The sequence below is a fragment of the Aethalodelphis obliquidens genome, unplaced genomic scaffold (assembly GCF_003676395.1).
Source record: "Aethalodelphis obliquidens isolate GAN/ISIS:26980383/991018 unplaced genomic scaffold, ASM367639v1 scaffold23, whole genome shotgun sequence".
Classification (NCBI taxonomy): domain Eukaryota; kingdom Metazoa; phylum Chordata; class Mammalia; order Artiodactyla; family Delphinidae; genus Aethalodelphis; species Aethalodelphis obliquidens.
In genome coordinates this window covers 24796360-24821082 of record NW_020837967.1, presented here as the reverse complement: position 1 = coordinate 24821082, position 24723 = coordinate 24796360, and the positions used below count along the sequence as shown (strand labels likewise).

The window sequence follows — 24723 nt, the reverse complement described above, 5'->3', positions numbered from 1 at the left end:
GTCTAGTGAAGACCCGCTTCCAGGCTCATAGATGGCTAGCTGTCTTTTCCTCGTGTTCTCACATGGTGGAAGGGGCCAGAAAGCTCTCTGGTGTCTCTTATCAGGGCACTAATCCCATTTGTGAGGGCTCCACCCTCATGACCTACTCAACTCCCAAACCCCACCTCCTAATACTTTCACATTGGGGGTTAGGTTTCAACATATGAATTTGTGGGGGACAAAACATTCAGTCTAAAGCAATAAACACCCAGGTCAAGGACACATCTGACAGTTACCTCCCCGTAGAGACTTGGCATTTTCCACTGAATGGACTGTTTTTCAGGGCTGCTGAGGCATTCCAGATGGGATGGGCAACATCCCATGTTTTAGGACTCTGTTATTTGCAGGTGGATCCAGTGATTGCCCACTGATGCTTCCCTCTACCTCTTTGAGGCCACCAACGTCTGGACCCTTCCCCTAGCAGAGGTCACCTGCCCAGGGCCACATGTCCGCCCCACTGGCCCCTCGCTGGGCTCTTTGTTCTGAGCCCAGAGCCCCGGTAGGTGCTGGAGCACCCTGAGGACTGGCCAACAGAGGGGCCTTTGTTCTGTCCTCCTGCCCTTTCTCTGCTTCACTCGTCATGAATGGAGGGCACATGAGTGGAGAACAGGAATGCATTTGGGGTGGAAGAAGCGATTTTCAAGAGGGGGGGTTTCTGACAACAGGTGGTGTTGATGGCTGAGGGCTGACAGTTCCCTATCAGCAGAGACAGCCTGTGCAGGGGGTGTGCTCAGTCTCTGGTATTTGACCCTGAATTGACCTGAGTTACTTTCAAATCCAGTGTTAGGACCTTCAATAACTGAACCCAGAGAAATTTTAAAAGACTGATAAAAAAACATGCAAGTGGGGGAAGAATCCTGGGTCTGTTTTAAAGTTAGAAATTTTTTCTTTGTTTTTTTATTATTATTATTTTTTAACAAAAACTATGCTCTTTCCTGTATTAAAAATAAACACCTAGATTATTTCACATTACCCCTAAGTCCGTATTGGGCCCCCTCATATTTTGGGAGTATCTTGATTGAGATCCTAAGATCCAAGTTTGGAATTTCTTTTGGTTTTGGTTTTTTTTTTTTTTCTTTTTAAACAGCAAAGTGAAAGTAAATGTTTATCCATTTAATGAACATTTATTTGTTAGGCAGCCTGTCAAATTCCTCAGAATCTGTGCCGCGAAGCAAGATCAGGGAGACTCCATCCCTGCTTCTCTAGAGTTTTGGGCCCTTCCAGAAGGGCAGACATGCAGAAAACAATGTGTCAGCGTCGGGCTGCGAGTTGAAGGTTTGCACCAGGGACAGGAGCCACTCAGAGCCAGGGATGGGTCTGGTGGTCAGATTGTCCACAGACAATACATTGGAAAGTCATGAAAGATCAAAGGTCTGTGAGCTTTGTCGGTTTAGGGATTTCTTATCACTGTCACCATAATATATCTTGGACTGATGCCCATTAGGGTGGCCTTATTTATGAAGTGGAATAACTTCATTGATTATTCCTGCCCCATATGATCAACCTCATCAACTTGTGATCGGAGCTAACATCCCGATTCTGGCTGTAGTTCCCTCGGGGTCCAGGGAGTGAGTGATGGGATAAGTGCAGAAGCTTGAGCCTGCAGTGGGCGGCTGCTCCGTGGACCATCCCATCCAGGAGTTCACCTCCTGCAGAATCCAGCGGGGAGGTCACTGTCTCTGCCCCTGGTCTCCAAGGGATGGTTTTGGTTCAGGTTCCTCCGGGATGTCTGAGTGCCACAGGGAGACAGAAGACGTCTGCTTGTGCTGTTGGGTGTGCAGTTTTTTTCTTTCAGGAGCTTTTCCGGTTTTGATGGGACATTTATTCCAAAAGTAGCACTTGCTCTATCCTTTCTTTATGAGGCGTTAGCCTGGGACAGTTCCCTGGGAAACACCGGGGCTCGTCGTTTTTCAAGATGCCGCCACATCCTGTCTGACAGAATTCTTTAAAAACTATTTTACATAATCCTTCAAATTTATTAGAACGTCACAATGTAGGAAAAGATAACTTGGAGCCTTATAATAAATTAAACCATTTAATTTTAAGGTTTCAAGCATCAAGTTCGAACAATTTTCTGCCTAAAATAAGTGACTGTTTTACGAGTGTATTTGAGAACAATTATTTTCTGTTGAAATGTGGAGAACCTTTCTGGATGGGAAATGGTAGCTGGTTATATTATTAGATATAAGATTTTTCTCTTTCCTATTAAAAAAAAGCAACAGTCTTATGTTTCTTGAGGAACATTGGGGGTTACACATCTCCCCGCCCCCCCAGCTCAAACTAGCTTAAGCAAAACATGGAGTTTGTTGGCTTATAAACTAGGGAAATGCAAGGGTGAACCTGGCTTCAGACGAGGCTCAGGTGCCCTCTGGGGGATGGGCCTGAAAGATGGCTGCTGGCAGTTCTTACAGCTTCGACCCAAAAAGAAAGAAGAAAGACCCTCTTTCTTCCTGTGCTGCTTAATCAGGTCCTGTGAAAGCAGTCCCTTTGGCCTGGGTCATGCACCCATGGCTGTACCCAGAGGGCTGGGCTGCCATGCAGGGTCCATCCTTGCAGTGAGGGGTCGTGGGGGGGCGTGATGGTGGGAGAGAGGAGGAAGACGGGCCTGCTGTTGTTAGGGCACCTGGTGTTAGAGGGATGGAGGATAGAGAAGAGGAAAATGGCAGCGCCAGGGGGACCTGCTGCTTGTTGGAGCCTTGGGATTTCGTGGGCCCAGTTAGAGCGCTTCTCCAGCTTGCGTTTATGTAAGTATCCGAATAGCCAAGAAGGAGGCACTTATGATCGGGGCTGAGGGCGGTACAGAGTAGCAGGCAGAGGCTGTCTTCCAGAAGGCATGGAGATAGTATGCATTTCTTCCCTGCTTTATAGGCTGCGGCAGGGGGTTCACGGAGCAGGTGCCCCGAGCTCTTCCTGTGGCATTCCTAGGCTCCTGTTGGCAGAAAGATTATGCAGGTATGTCTCCTCGGTGAGAAGGTGCCTCTGGGGTCATGTGGTGGTTAGAGTGTTCGGGGAAAATACTCATCCCAGGGCTTTCTCTCCGTGAAAAACGTGACCGAGGATGACCTTCATTTTACCGTGAATTTCCAGCCCACACAGACGAAGGTAGAGCTCGGACGTCCCCTCAAGACCCGCCTTCATCCAGCTCTCCTTTTGATTGCTTTTGATTTCAGCAGTTTGTCTTATGCGGTGAGCACACCGTCTTGGTCAAGTATCTGCTAAAGAAGCCGACATTTTGAGCCCCTCTTTATTTTAGGCGAATTAATTTCCTTTATCTGTGTTTATATTCTTCATCGTGTCCTCTTTTTCTTCTTTTTCCTTTTTGAAGAAAAACAGCGGTTCTCCCCTGAGTTTGGAAATCTCCCTTCATCTTTGCCTGGTCACTCAGACGCCATCAGTGTAAACTTTGAAAATCACTCTCCAGTTTCTGATTTGTCTAAAGGGAGGGTTTCAAGCCCAAACCACTGTTCATTTGGTTTGGTGTCTTCTGTTCACAGACTAGCATTTTCACCCGCCGACGTACCCAGAGGAAACAGCGCAGCAGGTGCCCCTGACCCCAGGTACACCGAGGCCTGGACTTGAACCGTCTCCCGTTCTCCTGCCCGGAGATTTGGCCCTGCTTGGCTTCCCGTCCAGTGTTCCCACCTCCACCAATACCACTCGCTAAAAAGTCTAGCAAATCGGGCTGAAAAAACCCTCGGTCGGTTTGGCCTCAGCCTGTCGGGCCCTGTCATTAAAACCATAGCCGTTGTTCAGTTATTAAAATCCATTCTTGTATTCAGCTCTCAGACGCAATCCTGCCCACCCGCCAGTTGTTCAGATCCGTCTTGAGCGCTTCCAAATCCGTGGTCTCACGGTGTCGTTTGATGACTGCTTTTCCAGCCGGGCTGGCTCCCGTTGGCTTAAATGGTGCAGCCACACGGGCACCGGACGCCTCCCCACCTTATCGCCTGTTAACGACCCTTTTTCTGTCCACCTTGATCCTGAAATGGAGCTTGAGGGAAACTTCAGGCAACTTTTCATTTGCTCACATGGATGTGATTCCACTGTCCACCCCTTGCCACCTGAACAGCTTTTTAAACACAAGCGATGGGATTTATTTCCCTTCAAAGTTTGCCTCCTTTGGGGGGGAGTGAGATGATTCAGGCACCGGGGTTTTCTCGTGGGAGACATCAAGCTTATTCACCCTCTGAAATGACAAATTAGCATTTTAAATGAGTTAATTTAATTTTAAATTAACATTCTAAGGAGCTTGGCTGCGGAGGCCCCCCTGGTTTTTGCTGCGTCTTCATTCCTAATCTCTCTTCACTTTGTGGAATCCAGGGGCCCACCGTCTAGCGGAAAGTGTTCTCTGAGCCCCCGACTCTGATGCAGTAGTTTCCTAACTGCTGGCCTCAGACATGCCACGAGCAGTGCAGTTATTTGCAGGAGAGAGAGGCGCCTGGCTCTGCAGTGGCTCCTTGGTCTTCTCTCTCCCTTTTGCCGTCTCTTCTTCTGAATCCACAGTTACTTCCAAAAGCTCAGTTTCCTTACGTTTCTGTCCCTAACGTGCAGTTCATGTCAACCTCTCACCTCGAGGTTTCCCACACGTTCCAAATTCTTCTTTAGTTTCCCTTTCCCCCTGTGGTTGTATAAAGACAGCATTAAATCGTGTTTTGCAAAACACTTAACGAAGCAACTGTAACTATTAATGTTTGTTATTCCCATCCTTGTTTACGTAGGTATACCTCTTCTTCCTGGGGTGCACTGTTCACCCGTCTTCATTCCCGGGGGTGTCTCTGTGCGATGCGGGGAGATGATTGCCTTTCAAAAACCTCACTGGACTCCTCAGTCCATCATAGTGTCTAGAAGCTGGAATTTATCAGTCAGTCTGCGGTGGCTTGGGGCAAAACGCTCCATCCCTTGAGCGTGCCTCTAAAATGGGGATCATGTTGAATGATGAATGGAGATTTGACTAATGCTGGTAATGACCTTGCACAGGCCACGTGCATATGTACCCATACTTCGTTCAGTAGCAACTCCCGCTCCTCTGGCTTTTCTCACATTTGAAAGCGTCATATTTAAGAAGAATGCATTGGGGATGGTTTCTAGCGGTGGGAGGACGGGCTGGAATTCACAGGTGTCCTGTGTGTGTGCCGTTGCGATGAACCATAGCCGTTTGGTGCTAGATGTCAGTAAGGTCTAGAACAATCCCCTCTCACCCTCCTACCTTGAGAGCCCTGCAGGGGTCCCTCTCTCTATGCTGCTACCTGACGCCATTCTGCTTGGTAACCAGCCCTCTCTTTCCTCCTGTTTCTGCAAGTATCCCTAGGAAAATACTTAAATAAGAAATCAAGCATTTCTATTTGAAGAACTAGCCAGTGGGAGGGTATTTGATGTCTTCACAATTAAAGTCTTCTTTGCTATGTTTGTGTGTTGGAGGGGGGAAGAATATTCTAGACTGTTTTGCTTTTTTTCCTCCTTCTTCCCTCCCTACTCTTCCTCCCCAAATCCCCCCAAATCAATACACAGCACAGAGGTCCTGTGTGGCTCTGGCATGTGGACAAGTTGCTTCTCAGTTTCCTGATCTGTAAAATGGGGATATGATGGATTTTAAATGAGTTAACGTATGGAAAGCAGTGCCTGATGCTATGTCAGTGTTAGTGATCATTAAACCCAAATCGTAAGGGTCCTTTCTTTTCTGGAGTAACTTAGAGAAAAGGATTTTAGAATGCTGCATTCTGAAGTATTACTTTTTCTGTATTTTCACAGTAATAAAAGACATTCCCAGTCACAGTTTTGGGTGGAAAGGATCAGCTCTAAGTAGAGAAAATATTCAGTATCTAAGGCAGCTTCTCCCAAGAGAATGTAGAAAGGTACTCTATTTTGTATGTAGCAGGAAAAAGAAGAATAATGAAGCATCTGAACATTCTGTGTCCAAAGCACTGTGTCACACACTTGACACTTTAAAGCCAGTAAGAATCTTACGACTTTGCTCCTGTAGCCATTTTACAGAGGAGTAAAGAGGTTTGGCAAGATGAGGAAACGTGCCCCAGCTAGGAAGCGTTTCAAGGCAATCTGTGGGATTCCTGAGCCCACCTGGTCCCCCTGCTTAGAGAGTGTGGGGATGCTCCCTCCCTTGTGGCTGGAAGATGCTGAGCAGACAGGGGAGGGTTAGTCACGTTTATTAGCATCTTCGTGACGTCATCTCTTAGGGCTGATAGGAAGTTTAGTGGTGCATTTCCTTCTAAAGGCAGTTTTAATGTTGACAAACACCTGCTTCTAAGTCAGTTGGCCGAAAATAAGGAGCCCAGTCCATGGTTTCCTGTTTCCTATGGTTTGGTCAAGCTTCCCTGCACAAACACTTCCTGTTTAGAGCAGTAAAACAGGCAGACTTCTCCCCTGAGGTTGGCAGTAACTTACCTGAGTCAGTAGAGCAGGGATTCCCTTGGTCCTTGAATTTCCACTAGTTCACTGCTTCCACTCCAGGAAGGGGGACCAGAGCAGAGGGCTTATCTGATTGATTTAGCCTGAGTCTCAAGTATTTGGGAAGGTGATTTTGAGCAGTTTTCTTTGTACTGTTCTTAGACCGCAGCGGTGAAATAATTCAAGCCCCACCTTTGTTCTTCAGCCTCTGATGGCTGTGGGAACTGGGAGCTTTGTGGTCCTTCCTGGAAGGAAGCTTTAGTCACATCTTAATCCTGAGTCGCACGTTCCTACTCATTTGCAAAGTAAATTTGACAACAAGGCTGAGTCAATAATTTTGACCTTGACCTTTGAGACAGGATTAGTAAACAAACTGCCTCATGAATTGTTTATTATTTCGGTCACAGCAGCTAGAAACTTTCCAAGAAGGGAATCGTTGAAATTGATTATCCCACATACTTTAAGGTGTGTTTGTCATTGATTATTTAGATGCTTAATATTGTTACGGATTTGGAAAATAAAAGAAAAAAAATATCTTTCTACTATAGAACATTGTAGTTTTATTTAATGGAAAAAAAGATTCTCTTTCTTTCTTTATTCTTCTAGAAGAAAACGTTCCACTGAATAATTGATGCTTCTAAAATGAAACCTTGTGTTTTCATGATACTAGAAGCCCTTTTATTATCTGAGTGAATGTTAAACAGCCCTGAATAGCAACCATTTTCACGTAATAAACATTTTGGGCACAGGAGAACTCAGCCAACTTCATTGTTCTCAGGTGAAGTTCAGACCAGGAATTATACCGAACCACAGATAATTGCAGGTGATAGAAGCAATCACAGTATGCAAGTTAACCACTATTAAGAACCTTATGTAGCTTTTTTCATGGTTATGTTCAAATAAAATAGGGTGTAAAATTTAATTATGTAATTCAGAATGGTAAATACGTTATTACACTTTCGCACTTTTTAAAGGAATTGAGACAAATATAGTCATTTGTAATTTTGTAACCTTTTTATTTTGTATAAAATAAAATATAAAATGCATTATTTTTTATGGCAGAGGGACACACTAAAAACACACTGTCCCCTGATGTTTCATATTCTGGATCTAAAGTTCCTGCTCCTAAAGTGTGTGCTTGGCTTGAAATGAGATAAATACCCTGCCTATTACTGATTTATACTTTAAGAAATTATTTCTGAAGATTCTACAGCAGGTGCTTGCTATCTGAGGATAATCAGAGCCAGAAAAAGGCCATTTAAATTGAATCCACTTAAATGGGGACCAAAATTTCATAATACAATTTTTAAAAGCTTTGGGACTTTATCTTGCCCCAAACTCTGAATATCATGAAAATAATTCTTTTAGTTTATATTTAACACAATTTAGAAGATCATTTTGACCATGGCTAACTCCTAGAATGAGCAATGCAAAAATCAAGGATGGATTGATTGGAGAGGAATACATTTTTAGACAAAATTGTATGGTAGTATATCGTGGTCCTTTTTAAATCCCATTTGCCATTGACATCACATCTTCAAGATGGTCAGTTTTACAGGAATATTTGAGGTCCTGGTCATTTTCCTTTGGGCCCTTTAGATTCCTTACTCTTAAACTCTTTCTGTATTGAAATCCCTGTCTCACCACCAACTTAAAATGTTTTTCTTAAAGATTGTTGCTACATCCACCTTCTCAGTCCCCACTTGCCCTTGTTTCACTTGTTATTGGGGAAGTTCTCTAATGCCGTTTTGATTAACCTTGTGAAATTCTGTGTTTGGAGGGCAAGATTTGCAATCAGGAAAGATGCTGACAGTGAACAAGGATGGAATTTTGAGTGGGAATTCAAGTCATTTAAATGACTTGATATTAGGAAATACCGTAGAGTTTTGAAGGTGTGCTTCCCTAAAAAAGCTCCTAACCACGTGGGTTTTTGGACAGTGACCGCTCAGATAACCGGGAGCCCCTGATTTATTTGCATGAGTCCATTGCAGTGTGTTCTGAAGAGAAGGCAGATTCATGAGTGGGGACCTCCCCATGCTGGTCTCAGTTCTGCCAGGAAGTAGGTTTATGACCATGGATAAGTCACTTAACTTCTTTTGGTATAATTTACTAATCTGTGAAATGAAAAGGTTGAGCTAATGTCCCTTCTGGTGACAAGACTCTGTGATTCTGAAGTGTTGCATACTTTTTAAATTTTTTATTTATATTTGGCCGCGTTGGGTCTTCACGCGTGGGCTTTCTCTAGGTGCAAAGAGCAGGGACTGCTCTTCGTTGTGGTGCGCGGGCTTCTCATTGCGGTGGCTTCTCTTGTTGCGGAGCACGGGCTCTAGGCGTGCAGGCTTCAGTAGTTGCAGCACGCGGGCTCAGTAGTTGTGGCTCGCGGGCTCTAGAGCGCAGGCTCAGTGGTTGTGGCGCACGGGCTTAGTTGCTCTGCAGCATGTGGGATCTTCCCGGACCAGGGCTCGAACCCGTGTCCCCTGCATCGGCAGGCGGGTTCCCAACCCCTGCGCCACCAGGAAGCCCCCGTGTTGCAGACTTTAAGCCTGGGAACAGCTTTATCGCTCTGTTCTCAGAGTCCTAGAATTTAATAATCATCAACCAACTCTTTCTTGTAGTTTATTTGTGCTAAATATGGATTTGTAGATCTCTTTGTATAATTATAAGATGTATAAATATATATCTCTATATAATAATTTCTATAGCTACATCCATATGTGATGATACTTCTGGTAGAGTTGTAATTAGCACTTTGGAACAATTTTAAATTCTGCTTTTTTCAATTGTGTTATCTCATAAGTGTTTGCCTATCTGTTGTAATCTTAATATCTTTCTCTTTTTCACATTGATCTGTTCTGGTGACTGCCATTAATAACAATAATAATAACCCATTGAGTACATGTGTTTTGATATACTTCGATATATCCTGCCCAGTATATCCTGGCAACGGAGCATCTCTGTACTTTAGAGTTTGGAGAGAGTTTTGGCTTCATGTTACCGGGGACATCTCTGTAGGTAGACAGTTATATAAAAAGAGCTTCTCATCCTGGTAGCACAGTTCTGCGTGCACTGCGGCACTTAAATGCCTTTAGTTGCTACTGTAAACAGGAAGAAACATACTAAGGCAAAGTTCTGGCTAAGAGAAGCAGCGGGAGGTGCAAGGAAAGCTGGAAGGACATTGCTTTTGCTGCGGCCAGCAGGGCAGATCGAGATCCCAGGGAGTCTGGCGTAAATAAAGAAAGCTGGGAAGGACACACAACCGGGTTCTGGATGCGTTTTCAGAGGCAGGGTTGTCCCTGCCACACTGCACCTCGTATTCAGTCACCCGGGAGTGCTGGTGACCTTTGGCTTCTGAAGTTGCAGTGAGCCAGGTCCAGAGAACAAAGCCACCAGACATCAGCAGGGAGGAGCAGATGTGCTCGCTCACCGCTCACCGCAGTGAGGCAGCCACAGACTGAATTAGCGGGTGCTGCGTGGTTAAAAACGGCAGCACTTTTAATTTTAAGTCTAGATCTGGGAGATTTTCAGTGCATCCGTGGGGGATAGGAGTTTGTTCATCCGTTAAAATTCGATTTGCTCCCTCTTATCAAGATGAAGAAATCATAACTGACGCTCTTCGCTCCCCTCTGGTCTCTGGGTGTTGGGTCGCCTGCGTATGCGGGTGAACAGCTTGTGATGCTTTTTGACGTAACTTGTCCCAACGGCGACGTGGTTACTGAGAAAGAAAGGGAACTCCTTGTTGCTGAAATCGGGCGTAATTTGGTTGTTTACAGTAGCTGAAGGCAAATGTTTCGAGTTAAGTCAGGTTCATCAAGGCAATTTGAGTCGTGGTCAAAATGGTCAAGCAGAAAAAAACTGTTATAGAAATTGTCAGTTTCACTTCCCGTTGTGCGAGGCCTTATGAGTGAGGGATATTGATAAAGTCGGGTGAGGTCCAGTGTTTTCAAGGTTAACTTAAGGCAAATGAACTTATTCCATCTCACGTATGCATTCCTCAGCTTTAGAAGTTACATCGTATAATTAAAAAAATATATATATATATATTTCAGATTCTAGCTACATTGGAGACTGGTCGTTTCCTGAAACTAAAGCAGAAGCCCAGGAAGGGACGATGAATTCTTTTTGAGTTTCGAGCCACAGAATAGAAAGTAAGTACTGATCATTCCACAGTGTGTTTGCGATGCTGTGTGTCGACCAGCTGCAAAGGCAGCACACGGGTAACCGGGAGTCCTGGATGTTCGCTGTAACCAAAAATCAACTCGTACTCTTCTCATTACTTGTGGGCTTTGTTTTTTTTAAACAAAGCTTAGAATATTGTTTTAAAATAAGCTTTCCAGTAGGTATACCGGAGCATGAAGGTGGGACCCAGCTGAGTCATTTACTGTTTTTCTTAGACTGCATCCCTGGGCACGTCTCCCAGGCTTGGTCTGTGTGACATGCCCACATGTAGAGAGAGGATGCGAGAATTTCCAAGATAGAAGTTAGAGAAAGACAGCTAACGTGTAGGGACTCATTTTAATCACACATAGATTTGATAAAACATAATCACCGGCAGCTGCCTTACACTTTCCCCAGATGCGGGGCACTTAAGCCCCACGACGGCTGCCGCCCCCTGCCCCAGACCCACCCTGTCTTTGGCTGGACCCGAGGAGCAGCCCTCTCCCCCAACCCCCTCATCCTAAAGCTGGGTATCCTCTCCAGGCCAGAAGTCCTCGCTGGATGCCCTCGTTCCCGTTTCCCAGAACTCACAGCAAAACCTCAGGACCACCGTTAGCTCACTTACTGTTTCCCGAAAGATCGTCTTTCCAAACCCTCTTGGCAGTATTTGGTCCTTATGAACAGTGACAGTTCCTGCTCTGGGCGCGTCCGTTTGTTTTCCCCCTCTTCTTCAGATCGCTCTGCTTAATGATTGGATTTATAGCTAAAAAGAAATCATCTTTAAATTAATATCGATCTACATTTTTTTAAGCCAAATCAATTTTAGGGCCCCTGGGCTGAGGGTGTAAAGAAATATCCGGAGAATTTTTGAACCTCTGACTGTCTAGTGAACAGGCTGCCCTGCCTGGAGGAGGACCTCTGTTGATGGAGGTATTTCTATAGAAACTGCACATATGTCTGACAAGGATGTTCCAGGAAAGGAGCCTGGCTGGATTTGGGACAAGGTTTTCTAGGTTCCAAACAAAAGGAATTCTGCAGTTTCTCAATTGATGGCCCAAAGGAAGCAAAGTGGTCTGTGTGTGTGTGTGTTTTGTTAAATTCACGTATTTTAAAAATTAAGCAAATATAGGGACTTCCCTGGTGGCGCAGTGGTTAAGAATCCGCCTGCCAATGCAGGGGACATGGGTTCGAGCCCTGGTCTGGGAAGATCCCACATGCCGCGGAGCCACTAAGCCCGTGCGCCACAACTGCTGAGCCTGTGCTCTAGAGCCCGTGAGCCACAACTACTGAGCCCACGTGCTGCAACCACTGAAGCCCGCACGCCCAGAGCCCGTGCTCAGCAACAAGAGAAGCCACTGCAATGAGAAGCCCACGCACCCCAATGAAGACCAGCCCCCGCTCTCTGCAACTACAGAAAGCTCACGCAGCAGCAAAGACCCAGTGCAGCCAAACATAAACAATAACTTAAAAAATAATAATTAAAAAAAATTGAGCAAAATACTCAACTAGATTACTGCACATCTACTGAAAGGTAATTTTCTTTAACCTCTGATTGTTGAGCGTATTTCCTGAAAGGCTGCCCAGGGAGAGAATGACTCTGCGGGTGTTCTTCTGTGTGACGTGGGCCTCGGGGTGCAGCTGGGGAGCCCAGAGTGCCCTGGGGAGCGGGGTGGATCGGGGTGCATGACAATGCGGGTCCACCCAGGTGGGCAGTGAGACAAGGTGATGGATGATAAGCTGTCAGAAGCGGGTGTGTCGGTGTGGCTGGGCTGGGAGTCGATTATAAACCTGACTGTTACGAGGACCTTAACGTGACATTAGAACCCCACCTGCTCTGCCGCCCTTGAACGGCTAGTGTCTGCTGGGGAATGGCGGGGCAGTGGCCCATACAGACAAGGGAAAGCGCAGTGCGGTCGTCTGTTTTGAAGGTGTCTGTATGTTTGAGCCTCTGAAGGCATATTTGTGTTTTAACAAGGTTTTTCTGCCCCTGCTTCCTCCTCAAGCCTCCCTTATTCCAGCAGAAAGTATTTTGTCCTCTTTCCTTCTGTATGAGCACCACTCGGTCCTCGCCTGGTGTCATTGCTTTGGTTCCTTTCACTAAGTACGTGGGAAGAGGTGTTTCCTCTCTGACCACTGGAATATTAACTCAGTGAGGAAGAGGATTTCTTTCCGTTTTGCCCGCACTTGACGCCGGGCACCTGGAACAGTGTCTGGTACAAGGAAGGTGCTCGATGAACATTTACTGAACGAGCTACCGATTTGCATCTTCCTGACCCACATGCCTTAGGGGCAGCAGGACCGTCCCTTCATCCGTGAACTTCTTGCTGGGCTGACAGAGCGGCTGCTCTCCTCACTGGCCGCTGGTCTGTGGTCTGTGCTCACTGGTGCTTGGTCCCCTCGCAGGGGCTGGGGAGGCGTGCGCTGTGTTGCCACTGCCTTGGCGACCACGGGTTAAGCCATCAGCTCCTGAGGGCGATTCCAGGATGCCTACAGGCGTGATGTGGAAGGGAAGCGGGGCTGAGAGGCAGCGCTGTGTCTGGTGGGGCCCGTGCTTGCTGTGTTCACCAGCCCCTCCCAGGAAGCGTCTCTGATGGATGGGCTGTAGTTGGGGGGAGAGGTCGAAGGCAGGAAGGGCGTGTGCTGGTTGTCACAGCGGAGCCTTGCCCTCCGGTCTGAAAGGAAGCCTGTGGTTGGGTCACGTGGCGGCAGTGTCTGTCCCTGATGGGGGTTCAGGCGGCTCTGGCCCCGCCCCGCCCCTGTTGAAGTGAGTAAAGGAGCGCAGGCAGCGTGGAATGTGGTTTGCAGCCGGTCGGGAGTCTGGCGGATGGAAAGTCCAAGCGAATAACACCTTTGAGGAGCTGCCCTGAGGGCCCGTTTTGGTTGTTGGCGCGCCCTCCTGGGAGGCCACAAGGAGGAGGGCAGGAGGCAGACTCTTCTAGAACCTCTGTGCCACGTGAGTTTACCTGGAAAGGACACCGTAGGTCCAAGGCTTCAACCACAGGCACAGTAGGAGTTGCCTTCTGGTCAGCGGGGGGAAGCCTTTGAGCCGGTCATGAGATACTAATTAAATAGAACCGAGGCCTTAGGCGCCTCCCCCCACTCCTCCTCTTCTGCTGCTTCTCCTTCTCTCTCCGTCTCTCGCCCTGTCTCTGTCTCTCTGTCTCTCTGACTCTTGTCTCTCTCTCTGTCTCTGTCTCTCTCCCTCTGTCTCGGTCTCTCTCACACACACACCCCCCTGGGCTGACACTTCAGAAACGGTCACGCTTGCCCCTGTCAGGCTCTGTGCTGAGGTAGCTACAGTCTGTCTCATCATCACCGACTATTTATGAAGTCCTCGCTCTGTGACCCACACCTACTGCCAGCTTCTCCTCCCTTCTCTGCCGCGTGTGCCCCGAGCCTCACTCTCCAGCCCTTCCACGCTCTTATATAAGCTCCATTCTCCCCATGTCATCCCTTTCCAATTTCACCTGCCTGCTCCCTGCTCTGCCCCCGCCTCCAGGAAGTCCACCGGGTTGCAGCTCTGCAGAGCCTGGTGCTGCCCTGGGAAGATTCTAGAGGGGCGAGCCCGGCAGGTGATGACCGGCAGGCTGGGGAGTCAGGAGCCTCAGCCGCGACCACCTTGTCTCTCCCTCCCCTTGTCCACTTGCACTGGACTCTGTCACCCTCCCGAGATGCTCAGGGCACTTGTTAGCGCCTGAGTCTCCGGCTGCAGTCTCAGGGCTGACATCTAGTCTCAGCCGGCATAGAGAGCCCTCTGATGCAGGCTTCCATCCCCACCCGGTTGCCCCATGTCCTAGTCATGCCTTCTGAAAATGCCAGGCGTGGCCTCAACCTCACGACCTCGCACACGCTGTTCCTACAGCCTGCAGTGCCCTTCCCCTTCCTTCTCAATGGGCTGAACCTGACAGGTCACTGAAGCTGTCACCAGGGCCCTCCCCCAGGAAGCAAGGGAGGTCAGGTGCACCTGTTGGGAGAGGGACTTCTGGGGGCCCTGGACAAAACTCATCTCAAGAGTATTCGTGCCAGGTGGTGTGTTTTCGACACCAGTCTCCACTGAACAGACTTTGTTAAAGGCAGGAGTGGATCCCTGGTCTGTGACATCATCCCTCACACACACGGGTGCTTAGAAAGTGTCTGGTTTCTGACCGTTGATTCTTAAGACTTCCAGCCTACACTCAGTGCTTTTCCTTTTAGGTTACTGTTTTTCTAACAAAGTATTTAATAAGGAAGACCCGCCTGATGCAGAGGGAGACAGGGCGCGTCGATCGGGGTCGCCCTTCTTTCTTCAAGCAGCTTCGATGGCTTAATCAGCAGCCTTTCTCCCAAGGCGGTGCTGTGTGGGCGGATCACCACATTTGAGACTTTGGTAGAAGTTTAGTGGAGCGATAGAATCCCTGCGTTCCCACGAACACCTGTGGGGCCAGGTGTTTTTCATTTTACACGTGGGCGGCTGTGAAAACCACTGCCAGGAGGTGGCCACGCCTCCCGTCAGCTCCCATCAGCTCCTGGGCCCCTCTTGCTGAGTATGAGGGGAGAACCGTGGTGGAGCAGAGGCAAGGAGGGCGTTGGAATTCTCACCAGCTCTGGAGGCTTCTGCTGTGTGTAGTTGTCCCTGTTTGGACAAAAGCTTGTTCTCCGTACTCAGAGTTGGTTGGCTGCATCCTGTGGACATAACTCCTCCAGGGAACGGTGACTTAGCTTACCTCTGACATACAGAGTCACAAATGCAGGGCTCAGGTGAGATTCTAGACCTGTCGTCTTACAGATAAGCAGACTCTGGCTTCACTGCTGGGATCACAAGCATTTCTTCACTAATAGACTGAAGGGGCTGGAAACGCTGCTCTCTGGGGGGCCTTCTTGCTTGCGTGTTTTGGGGTTCTCTGGGTTGAAGGTGGAGCATTAAGACATGGTGGATGTAGACTGGGAGCATCAAATATGAATGACGTTTACTGTAATTAACAGTAACAGAGGGGGTTTGATCCCTCACAAGAACTGAAGGATGGAGGAAAGGGCATGGTTCTCCCTTCACTTGGAGGGGGCACAGGTGGGAGGAAAGTCAGTTTTATTCTTAGCAGCGTTGAGGGGGTGAATGGAGCAGGGTTTGATGAAGAGGAAATGGCAACTGTGGAGGGACTGGTGGAGGCACAGAGGCCGTGCGCTTCTGGCAGCTGCCGGGGAACCGCGAGGGTAGGAGAGACATTCTAGTAAGCGGTCGTGGTGTCCAGCTTTCACACTGCGTCATGCATGTGACCTGGGCTTGTTGAACTGATTGCTACAAAGCTGTGTGTGGTAGGAAGAATCGTGACTCCCCAAAGAATCATGGTTCATGTTCTAATCCACAGAAGCTATGCATATATTAGGTTACGTGGCAAATAGGAAGGTCTCAGCTGACCTTGAGATGAGAAGATTATCCCAGATGATCCAGGTGGGTGCAGTGTAATCATAGGGGTCCTCTGACGTGATGGAGGGACACAGGAGAGTGCGTGTCGGAATGACGCCATGTGATAAAGTCTCTGTGCTTTGCTGCTTTGAAGATGAAGGAGGGTCCATGAGTCAAGGATGCAGGTGGCCTCTAGAAACTGAAAAGGCCAGGACATGGATTCTCCCTGGAGCCTCCAGAAGAGATGCAACCCTGCCGACACCTTGGTCTTTAGGCCAGTGAGACCCATTTCAGACTTCTAACCTCTAGCACTGTAAGATAGTAAAGTTGTTTTAAGCCACCAGGTGTATAGTAATTTGTCACAGCAGCAATGGGAAACAATCCAATGCGGAAACCCGTCTCTACTTTGGAAATGTGAGACCCTCTTCGTTATTTATGAAATATAATGGAAAATTTATGGACGATAAATAACTCAGAGAAGAATCTTGTCAGAATGAATTGTAAGCTCTCTCTAAGTTAATTTGTTTCAGTAAAGTGAGGGCAAGAACTTTATTTCTTCACTATTATACCCTCACTGCCTAGTTCATTTCTAAAATTCATTTTTAAACAAATGAATCTCTTCATTTAAATCCATGAAAAACCAAAACAACTATCTTTTCAAAGGAATTATTGGATGCTAAAGCGTATCGCTTATGATTAGAAATCTTAAATTCAGGCTCTTGTTATAGACAAAGAATATCATACTTTACATTGTCATTCAAAGATGAGAGGTTTTGTTGGAGAATTTTTTTGTAAATTGTTAGGTGTAAACAGGGGTCACTTTTGCTTTCTTGGGTTCTAGGAGCTTCCTTGTACCTATACAGGGAAGGAGTGTTAACTTGCCCTTTGCCTTGTCAGTAAAGCAGCTGTCCTAGGTAGCAAGCTGTAGCCTTAAATCCATGACACCCCAGCCCCCTGCCCACCAAAGTGCTCGTTGTTTGTGACACTTAGTCTGGGGAGCCTGGTACTATATACTAATCTATTATAAATGATCTTTGCCTGGCATCTTTTAGAATTACAGATACTCCTAGTGTTCATTTGCTATTTCTTGACTCACTTATTCCCTGAAAAAAAAAAAAAAAATCTTTGCTAGGATTTTGCCATGTGCCAGGCCCTGGGGAAACAAAGGTAACTCAGATATGGTACTTCCCAGAGAAAGCCACCTTCTAGATGGGAAGAAAGACAAGTGTGTAGATAATGAGAGGACGGAACAGCCAATATTGAAATAATTTATGATGCCAAGAGGAGGAAAATTCCATCTCTGCAGGGAGAACAGAGCAGAGAGGAAGAGACCGAAGGTCCAGAAGGACCTTGGCGACTAGAAGGGACAAGTATTAACTGCCTACTGAGTCCCAGCACTTTTACATGTAACTTTATCATTTCGTTTTTACCCTGAGAAAAATGATATTCTAATGAAGTATCTTTGCAAAATCACAGAGTGGGATTCATAATCATTGTCTTCTAAGCTGTCGGTTTTAAAGCAGAGGTGGGCAGACTTTCTGTGAAGGGCTAGATGGTAAATATTTCAGGCTTTGGGGGCCATACTGTCTCTGTCACAACTATTCAACTCAACTCTTGTGGCAGGAAACCAGCCATATAGAATATGGAAAGCAATGAGCATGGCTGTGTGCCAATAAAACTTTATTGACAGAAATGGACAGTGGGCTAGATATGGCCCAGGGGTTGCAGTTTGCTGATCCCTGTTCTAGAACAGCCATTATAGCTACCGTTTTGCTTTAGAATATTTCAGGAGAGGGAGATTGTAGGTTTCATTCGCTTTACAGGTGGGTCAGTGACAGTTTCAAAATAGGTTATAGAATCTCACCAAGAAACAGTAGCAGACTGGATTAATGACGGAGCTTCAGACAGACCCAGTTGTCTAACATTGCACATCGTCATGGTTAATACTGAGCAGACCTCTGGGAATCCAGACGTAATCCATCTTTAGGTCATTGTAGACGCGTCCAAGGAGAAAACCACACTAAGCAGTCTTGGCGGAGGCTTTGACAGTGTGTGGGCATGTGTGTGTGTTAACTCTGAGATTTAAAAAAAAAAAAAAAAAGAAATAAAGAAGATTTGTCTGGACCCATTGGGAAGAAATAAGGTAAATATCTGAATGGATGACCTGGGAGAAGCCTAGAGTGTAACGTCTCAATACGGCTGTCTTCTGGAAAGAGGCAGAAGCATCTGGTTAGTGTAACATTGAGGGGTGATGTGAAGGGAAATCCCAAGTCCAGATTAGAAAAGCAGAATAGATCTTGACATCTTAAAGCAACAAGCCAGAAAAAAGCCTGTCCTTAATAGCTAACAGTGAGACTTCCCTGGTGGTGCAGGGGTTAAGAATCCACCTGCCAGTGCAGGGGCACAGGTTCGATCCCTGGGCCGGAAAGATACCACATGCTGCGGAGCAACTAAGCCCACGCGCCACAACTACTGAAGCCCGTGCGCCTAGAGCCCACGAGCCACAACTACTGAGCCCACGTGCCTAGAGCCCGTGCTCTGCAACAGGAGAGGCCACCGCAGTGAGAAGCCCGTGACTGCCACGAAGAGTAGTCCCCGCTCGCCACAACTAGAGAAAGCCCGTGCACAGCAATAAAGACCCAACACAGCCAAAAATGAATAAAATAAAACATATAAATTTATTTTTAAAAATAGCTAATAGTGTGGGAAAAGTCACTAAATTCAGAGATTTTGAGTTTCTTCATTTGATTTCTTAATCCTTTAGAGCAAAACAGTGAATTTTTTGGAGAAGAGATCTTTCCAAGAGTATATCTTGAGAGATACAGGGTGGTAGGAAAACACCTGGAAAACCATTAAAGGATTCAGAAATGTGACACCGGGAAGCCATTTAGGTCACCTGTCCCAGCTCTACGTGACTAAAAGGAAATTTTCCTCTTGGCTGACGAGAGAGAGCTTGGATGAGTATGGTGACATTGGGAAGCTTATTTCTTCTGAGTAAAACTTAAAAAATCAAAAGCAGACAAAGTTCATAAGACGGTTACAAGTGTGGGTGGTTCCAACTGGATGGAAACATTTTCTCACCAACAGGAATCCATTGAAAGGGTGTGGATCGTCTCCAGAGGTCCCCATGCTCGGCGCCCCCTGGTGTGTTTTGATCTGGTTCCCCATCTGGCTCTGTGCTGCTGCTCTTCAGGTTGACTTGGGGGAAAGAGGGAGGAAAAGATGGAAAAGATGGGAGTTGATACCTTCCTGGAAGACGCTGTGGAGGTTAGCAGGCTAAGTTATTCCAACCAAAACAAGTTAAGCTTTTCCTTGTGTTTTGAATCCTAGGCACGAATCTTGTCTTGGATGAAACAGATGTGATTCTGGGGACGTGCACGGCGTCCGAAGCTTTGGTGACTTTCCTGCCCCTCACTCTTCCTTGCAGGAATCAAACATGCTCCAGCTGTGCCTTTGTGTGCCGTCTCTGGCCCCTTTCTAAGTTCCATGCAACTTCATAAAACTCAGAAACTTAGGACTGTTTGAAGAAAATAATCTGTGAAACAGATACATGTTTTGATGTGGATTACATCTAACAAACAGTGTTTATTCCAAAGGCTTTAACATGTCAACCCATTAAAGGGTCTTATAATTTGACTTCTCTTTCCCGTCAGACAAAGCTTTTTTGTAACGTAAATTTAGTCAGGAATATCCATACTCTACAATCTTGCTGACGTTCTTTTCTTTTAGCAAAGGGTTAAATAAGGGGGATCTTCAAAGCCTTGGTGATACGGTTACAGAAAGATTTGAAGTTCTTTTAGCTTCCCTGGAAATCTTTGTTTCCTGGAAAGTTCGCTAATGGTCTATCTAGTTTCTTACACAAATCCATTCCTTAGCTGTCTGTAGTGAATTACCTAGTCAGTGGGAATGCTACTGCAAGATAAAATTAATATCTAAACTGGTCCTGAGTCGGTTATTTCCACTGCAAAGCTTATGTAGTCATAAGGTACGATGTTATTTAGGTCAAGTTAACCTTTCTTTACCTTAATTCACCTCTTGAGCTCCCTGAAAGCAACGTAATTTACATTTCCTGGCAGCTCCGGCGGCTGCTCTCGTGTATGGAGCTAAGCTCCTGCATCAGCATCGCCATCTTCCATCTCAGTTGGTGACGCCATCCCGCACCCAGGGCCCAGTCGGCCCGTTCTCTCTGCATCTCCTCCCCCGCTGACACTCGGTTCGGGGCTGACTGTCTCCGCCTGCCTGGCTGTGGTAGCCTCCCATCAAGTTCCCTGCTTCTGCTTTCCCTCTTCTACATCTACCTACCCCCCAAAGTCTGTTTTCCTCAGAGCAGCTAGACTGATTCTTTAAACCTAAATCAAGATCATTCTCTCCCTCGCCCACACCCTACAGTGCCTTCCGGTAACGCCGAATCAAACCCCAGGTCCTTCTCTGGCACAGGGCCTCTGTGATCTGTGCTCACCTGTGTCTGCCGGACGTTGCCTGCTGGCTTGCCCAGCGCCCTTCCTGTCCGTCACTGGGCTCTGGCCACACCGGCCACCTCGCTAGTCCCGTGCACCCACCAGTCTCACCCTCATCTCAAAGCTTGAAACTTCGCACTTGCTCCTTCTCCCCCCTCCAACCCCAGCCCCGAGCCCCTCCCTCCACATACCCACCAGCTTTCTGGCCAATTCTTCCATGTCTTTGCTCAGCGGTGCCCGCCGCAGAGACCTGACCATTTTATCTAAATGAGAAGCCCCCAGCCTCTTACCCTGCTTTGCCTTCCTTCCGGCTCTAAGTAGTGGACATTCGTTCTCTTACTGATTCGTCGCTTGGTTTACTTGTCCATTCACTTATTTATAGTTCATCTGTCCCTCCGAAGAGAATGTAAACTCCATAAGGACAGGGACTTACGTTGATAAACATGTATCTTTCATGCCTCACACACGTAGGCAATCAAGACATATCTGCTGGGTATTGTATGAAGGAAAGAACCAGAATCATGCACGTTGCTTTTGGTCTGCACATGCCGACCAAGTCTTTGAGCAGTCACGTTGTTCAGTGGGACAGTGATGGTTTTGATTTTCCTACCCTAATAAGGTTTCCAATTCAACGATCAGGGTCTATCTTAGATTTAGCTCTTGCCTAAAGATCTTAGCAGTGACCTTCAGTGTAGTTCAACATATGGAACACAGGTACCATGTGGACGTAAGGACCTTGACTTCCTGGCGCTGTAATGGCTTTAGAGTGGCTATGTGTCCACGGACAGAGCCGCTGGAGTCTCACTTGCCTTAGCGATTAGCAGGCACGTATATAGCACAAGGAAAAAAGAGCCAATAGTCGTGTCTATTTTTAGTACAGTAGAGTTTCCATAATTATCTAAACACTAAGAGGTTACTTTAAGAAATGTTATCAGACTAACGGAGCTTTTTCTCCTACCACTGAGCAGCTAATCATCTTCCTGTAAATATTAGATGAGAAGAAATTGGGGGAGGGGGTACATACAGGAAGGTGGATAAATGGTCCGTAGACCCTTGTAGACGATACTAAGAGCCCCACTCCATGAGATAATTTTGTCAGCATAATTACTCTGAGCTGCTTCTAAAAAGTCGGATGTATCGATTCATAATTTACGTTCAGTAAAATTCACTCTTTTTAATACAGCTATGAGTTTCAATATTGCGTACAGTTGTGCAACCACCATAATCAAAATATAAGTTTTCATCCCCCTGAAATGTTCCTCATGCCCCACTGTAATCACTGAGCCCCGACCCCTGGCAGCCGCTGATCTGTCTTCTATCCTTACGGCTTTGCCTTTTCCGTAATGCCCCATAAATGGAATCATGCAGTCTGTCGCTGTTGAGATGCACCAGTGCTGTTGTGTGTTATCGGTAGTTCGTTCCTTATTATTACTGAGAAGTGTTCCGTTGTGGATGTAGAGTTTGCTGATCCATTCACCAGGTGAAGGACATTTGCATTGTTTAAAATTTGGGGTGATTATGACTAAAACTCCGATAACAGTCATGTATAGGTTTTTATGGGAACATGCATTTTCATTTTTTCCTGAATAAAAACCTAGGAGTGGGGTTTCTGGGTCATATGGTAAGTATGTGTTTAGCTTTATAAAAACCTGCCAAACTGATGTCCAGAGTGGCTGTTTTCTCTTCCCATTAGGAAGGTATGGGAGTTTCCGGAGCCGCTTTCTGGTCCTCAGGGCCGATGCCCAGAGGATTTTGCCTTCTTTTTATAATAACGTTTATTTATTTTTACTTGTTGACAGTTTGCTTTATTTATTTATTTGTGGCTGTCTTGGGTCTTCGTTTCTGTGCGAGGGCTTTCTCCAGTTGCGGCAAGCGGGGGCCGCTCTTCATCGCGGTGCGCGGGCCTCTCACTATCGCGGCCTCTCTTGTTGCGGAGCATGGGCTCCAGACGCGCAGGCTCAGTAGTTGTGGCTCATGGGCCCAGTTGCTCCGCGGCATGTGGGATCCTCCCAGACCAGGGCTCGAACCCGTGTCCGCTGCATTGACAGGCAGATTCTCAACCACTTCGCCACCAGGGAAGCCCGGATTTTGCCTTCTTGAAGAGAAACCTCGGGATTTATCTCTCCCCTCTTCTCCCCTCAATTCCGTGTTCCAGTCTCTTCTACTTGGACCTTTAAGTTACTTTTCATTTAAAAGTCTTTCTGCTCTTCCTTGTTGCCTGAGTTTCCGTTTTCCTTATCGCACCAGTGCAGTACCTTGTACCCAGCAGATACTAAGTACGTACCTATTGGACTTGGTTGTAATAAACTAGATTAAACTGATCTCCAGGGCAGAGATGGCCCATAGTGGGACTTTGGTGCATGTTTTAGCAGGCTCATGGGGCATCTGCACAAGGTAGGTGAGCCCTACCCCAAGACCTAGGGAGAGATTCCTATTATTTCTCTCCTGGCAATAAGGCATCAACCACAAAATGTGGGATATAAAACTGGGTTTGGACTGCCACAGTGGTGAAGGGTGGAAAAGTCAGAACCAAATCTGTGGTTATTATAAGGTATATAGATTTAGCTTGGAGACACCAGCCATGAAATGTGCAGAATCTTGTGAGAAGGCTTTTCTTTCTCTTGAAGATTGTACATTATTGTTTAATCTCTGTTGAAGTATAGCGTAGTGGTTAAGAGTGAGAGCTCTGCAGACAAACTCTGCTACTAACCACCTGTGTGACCTTGGGAACCTTTCAATGCCTTGGTTTCTTCATCCGTAGAATGGGGATAATAATAGCAGTGAGGAGTGATGATAAATGGTTGATATGTACACAGTGCTCAGAACAGTGCCTGGCTGGTGTTAAGCGCTATAGGAGTATTAGTCACTGCTGTTACTGTTATTAACTAAACTTTACCCCTAATACTCTGAAAATGTGTGTTTTTCATACATTTGTGACACTTTCACGGATGTCAGGTTCTAGATACTTGACCAAAGAACGATTAAAATTCAGTTAACAGAGAGGGAGTGAGATAAATTGAGTTTGGGATTAACAGATACACACTACTGTATATAAAGGAGCTAAACAACAAGGACCCACTGTATAGCACAGCGAAGTCTACTCAATATCTTGTAATAATCTATATAGGAAAAGAATCTGAAAAAGAATAGATATACGTGTAACTGAATTGAGCAGCAGAGTTCGTGGCATTACCTGGCGTGGTCATCCCCAGAGGTGTGTACTTATCCTCACCTTGCTGACTCAGCTCAAGTTAAGTGGCCTCAGTTGTCTGGTCTCACTTGCTTATTTCTTTTACTTTTGGAAGCTCGGGGAGGGCGTGGTTTCTGAGCAGTGCTGTCCCCTCCATCAGGATGTCTCTGTGTCCTCCATGTGAAGGGCCGAGTCTACCAGTTTGCTCACTAGGTCAGGATTGGAAGTTTGGGCACAAGATTTTCAGTCATTTCCTAATTTCTGTGTTGGCACCCCCATACAAAAATGGTTTCTTCTAGCCCTTTTAGCAACTTCTTCCAGACCTGACTTGGCTTTCCCCTTTGGGACCTGTGCTTTCGGGAGGTCCAGGAAGTTGCCTCTGTGTTTGGGGGCCACCACCTGAGGGCTAGAGCAGGTGGTCCCAGGGACCAGTGGGCGAGCACGCAGCCAGCAAGTGGGCCCGGCAGGCCTGCCCGCGGGGGCCCCCGCCTTGACACAGCCCTGCTTCTCTCCTGCCCTTCAGAGTTGCCACAGAGGCTGGAGGAATTCACAGGCAGTCCTCGCCTTATTGCATTTCAGATACTGTGTTTGCTTCTTACAAACTGAAGGTTTGTAGCAACCCTGCGTTGAGCAAGTCTGCGGGCGCCTTTTTCCAACAGCATTTGCTCAGTTCCTGTCTCTGTGTCACATTTGGTAATTCTTGCAATATTTCACACTTTGTCATTATTACTCTGTTATGGTGATCTGGGATCAGTGGTCTTAGATGTCACTACTACGACTGGCTGAAGGCTCAGATGATGGTTAACGTGTTTTAGCAAGAAAATATGTTTTAATTAAGGTATGCGCACTTTTTCAACATAATGCTATTGCACGCTTAACAGACTGCAGTGTAGTGTAAACATAACTTCTACGTGCACCGGAAAACCAAAAGCCTCGTGTGGCTCACTTTATCACAGTATTCGCTTCATTGCTGTGGCCCGCGTGTTGATCTGAGTGTCGTCTGCAGGCTGAATCGTGACTCATAAGGTACTACTTTAAATGTCCGTAAGTGCTGTGACTTACAAGATATAAACCTGTGAGATGCGTCGCTGAATTCAAAG

At 46.7% G+C, this 24723-nt stretch overlaps 1 protein-coding gene across 16 annotated transcripts in view; it reads left to right on the top strand.

Annotated features, from left to right (window-relative positions):
- SVIL (supervillin) overlaps positions 1-24723 on the top strand; it is a 235557-nt gene that overhangs the window by 31435 nt on the left and 179399 nt on the right. For 2 of the 16 annotated variants that reach the window (XM_027122053.1, XM_027122056.1), the window contains exon 2: positions 10488-10586. The exons of 13 other annotated variants lie outside the window; for them this stretch is intronic. The gene's annotated coding sequence lies outside the window, so the exon portion shown is untranslated. Of the gene's footprint in view, positions 1-10487; positions 10587-13347; positions 13550-24723 lie in introns of those variants that run through there. One more of the 16 variants, XM_027122057.1, reaches the window with a different exon arrangement.